Below are 4,153 nucleotides of genomic sequence, written 5' to 3' on the forward strand. Positions count from 1 at the left end.
GTGAACGTCCTTCAGTCTAAAATCCATGGCTGTGCATAACGACCTCGGCTGGGATCCACGGGGACCCTTACTGGTCGCACCCTTCATGAAACGTGGTCAGGATGAACGTCTCCTAATTTGCAAAATTTCGTAGTTCTTGGCTAAAAATTATTGCCGTACACAAACTGCTTTGATCAGGACTGCCGGTGACCACCATCCCGTGGGGGTGGCCCTTATGGCTCAAACCCTACCCAAAACCTGTCCCAGGATAAGGTCTATCCCTGTGCGAAATTTCATGTTCCTAAAAAAAAATAAATAAATAAATAACGGCTTTGCATCATGGCGTTGACTGGGACCCCAGGAGGCCATTCACCATAGGATCTAGCCCTCGGGGGTTCCACCCTGATTATAACCTCGATGAAGTGATGCTTTACCACTATGCAAAAATATGTGTTCCTACGTAGGATTAAAAAAAAAAAAATGTTGTTCCAAATGACATTGGCTGGGACCTCCGGATGGGGCGCTCCCGCTGTGGGGACAAGTCCATGAGGATCCCATCCTGCCTGAAACCTGACCCAATGGAGGTCTACCACTGTGCAGAGTTTCATTTTCCAGATACACCCCTTAAGGCCTGGACCTTACTCTGTAGAAAGATTACAAAGGTAAAGTAACTCATTGAGTGTGTGACGGTTAAGGACTAGCATTATATTTGGCTCCTGTTGTATGTGCGGCAAAATGCTTCCTTTACCTGAAAGGGATAAAACTGAACAATAAACAAATGAGTTGAAAACCTGGGCATTCTGTTGACAGTTATGCTGCCTCTCTTCTTTGATATTTTCGTTTCTAGATCCATCAGTCACTCACCCCGACTCTTTATGTATTAGTGGGAAAAAGAGTTAGGAAGACGGCATTGTTGTTCATGACAGTGATGATGATGATGATGGAATCTCGCTTCATTAATATAACATTTTAAAATCTTGTCAGCCCTGTATAGTAAACTAATCGAGCGTAACTGAGCTGGGTTCAGAGCAAGTCATTCTCTTGATAGTTTCTAATCTCAATATTTTTCTGTTCCTATATTTGGATTCTACTCACTCAGTTCTTTCTTCCATTATTGAGCATTATGATTTGGAAGATCTTACAGGAGCACAAAGGAGTACAAATGATGATGATGATGATGGAAATTTATTACGTCGGGGAACATTTCACAACAAAATGAGATCTTGCAACGAATATCATTAAAAACAACCAGAATTTTACTGCACTCTTTCATTAATTTCATTTCAAAAGTATATTAAATTTTAGCTAGAATTTGCCTAAGCGTTCAGCAGTAATCAGTCGTCTTGGAGTTTCGCTTTATTTGTAAGCAGCCCGAGAAAAGTAAAGACATTGCTGAGAGCAGCTGCACAGTTTTTCAGTTATTTACATTTTATAATTCCCATTCAATAAAATCCCCACCACTCTGGGAAACAACGTTGATGAAGTTCGTACAGGAATGGATAGAATATGACAAATAAAGGTGAGGTGTTAAATACAGTACATGGTGAAAAAAGCTATTTTTTGACATAGTAAAGATACAGGGACAAACAGGTGCACACGGGATACTCTCGATTTTAAATGCCGTATGCATAAACCTTCAATGGAAAAGTGGATTCCAAACTCCTAATTAGAGAAGATCGTCTATGGAACGCCTGTGGTTATTAGGTATGGTCAGCCTCCAAGCAACACCATAGAAAATACCAAATACGTTCCATCATCACGTACACCCGAGGAAAGTTTAGCGTTATACACTCGCTCACTACTTCGATATAGTACATGTGAGACAACTGGTAGCGAACAGTAACCACCATTCATCTATCTGGTAACTGTGTGAGAAGGATGGGGATGGAAGAGGGAGGGGTAGGAACTATCAGCTCCCCCAGCCTTCCTCCTCCCTTAACCTCTCCCCTCCCATACAGTGGTACCAAACATTTGTGTGACTGGTTACCCCTTCACTAGTGGTTGTCTCACTCATAAGGGTCCGAACTGGCAGGCAGGTGTAAAAGGCGGAATTTTCCATGGGTGTACATAAAAATCATCATACAAAATTTGGAGTGTGTCTCATACTTTAATTTTTCGGCTATAAGTAGACGACCCTTAACGTCCTGGCACCTCTCGTTTTTCTCTCCACGGAACTTCGGAATTAGTGTAGTGAATGCAGAGCAACTGATATTGATGATACTGACCTGCGTCTAGAAAAATTCGTGTGTCGTTGATGCAGATTCATGAGGCTCAAAATCTATGGTGAAAAAAGCAAAAGTGACATGATTGTTGTTGCTGACTGTACACTGGGAAAAGTTGCTGACTGTGTTGGGAGAGAATGCTGAGTACAAGAGAAAGGGTGCTGACTGCATAGGAAAAGGCTGCAGACTACATAGGGAAAGAGTGCTGACTGCATAGGGGAATGATGTTGATTACATAGGAAAAGGGAGCTGACTACACAGGGAAAGAGTGCTAACTGTGCACAGGGGAAAGGTGCTGACTACATGGGAAAGAAAGCTGACTACATAGGGAAAGGGTGCTGACGATACAAGAAAAGGGTACTGACTACATAGGGAAAGCGTGTTGACTTTGTATATGAACTGGGGAGAAACAGTGAGTATTAAAACAAATGGCAGTGTGACAGACTCAAAGACTAACGATAAAAAAAGAAAAACAAAGATAAATATATTTCCCTAAAGCATCAGGCTGGGCAAACGAAATACTGAAACGAATCAACAAATACTAGTGTTGGGGATGGACCTGTATAATTCCTGTATAAAACTCAGTTACCCAGAGGATCAATGGATGAACAGAGAACGATAGTGCTGAAATATTAGCTTGTAGAGGGAACACTTTTGAATATAGAGTGAATTTTGTATGTGCTATAAATTGTGTGGGGGGAGCTAAGGTAATAATTGAAAGATATAGATAGATAGATAGATAAACACAGAGAGAGAGAGAGAGAGAGAGAGAGAGAGAGAGAGAGAGAGGCACACAACTGCACTGATGTCAAGGGATTAATGAACATGATATCTAACTCTTTCACTGCAAGGTAAGTCCCCTAAACTGAATAAAGTCCTTAGGCGATATTTATCCTTCTAATCCTGAGAACACATAGATGTAAGCAAGTATTCTTTCTTATGCTGATCTGTGAAGGGACTACTATACAGTCGCGGCGCACGACTCAGGTTGTCATTATCGTATTCTGGCAACCTACCATTCAAAAGTGCGTCTGATTTCGTATCATATTATACACGAATCATATTATAATTCACGAATATATTATACACCAATATTATTATACATGGACATATTATACACGAATCACATGCGTCTCATATTATATATACCCGAAATCAGACGCACTTTTGAATGGCAGGTTGCCAGGGCACGATAATAACATAGTCGCGTGCCGCGACTATAATATTTAGATGTAATCAGAGTGGATCCCATATTATAGGGTGCAGTCAACAAGGATACACAAAGACATGTTTTATTATCTAGTCAGCAACTGTAAAGAAAGGTCAGACATGATCTATCGTCTAGTCAGCAACGAGACACAAAAGTAAGAATGTTCCAATATAAAGTCAGCAATGATATAGGAAGGTCAGACGTTTTCTATTATCTAGTCAGCAACAGTATAGAAAAGTGAGATATTTTATCATCACCAAATCCTCTAGAAATTATCGCAAAATAGCCTCTCCACACCTTTGCGCACTAAGTTTTGAAAATTTGGATATGGTTCACGAATATACAAAAGAGGTCAGTGAGTGGGAACAGGAAAAAAAAAAAAAATATTGATATGTGGTAATTGAAATTGGACACAAACTCCAATATTGCAAAACTCTGAGTCCTGTGTTGCAAAATATATAGCCTTGTGTTGGGCATATTTGATTAAAGCATTCTTTCGATGAGGTATTTCGTGTGTGTGTGTGTGTGTGTGTGTGTGTGTGTGTGTGTGTGTGTGTGTGTGTACAGAATGTGTTTTTCTGCCTTCTTGCGTATGTGTTATAATATTTATATTTTTACGTGTGTGCTGTGCGAGTAAGTGTGCTTTTTGTGTATTTGTATGAGGTTATTTTTTCTATGTATGTGTGAGAGCCTGTGTTTTTAACTTTGTGTGTGTGTGTGTGTGTGTGTGTGTGTGTGTGTG

Source organism: Coenobita brevimanus, chromosome 2 (assembly GCF_032717465.1).
Source record: "Coenobita brevimanus isolate Jiangsu-jjx chromosome 2, ASM3271746v2, whole genome shotgun sequence".
NCBI classification, from domain to species: domain Eukaryota; kingdom Metazoa; phylum Arthropoda; class Malacostraca; order Decapoda; family Coenobitidae; genus Coenobita; species Coenobita brevimanus.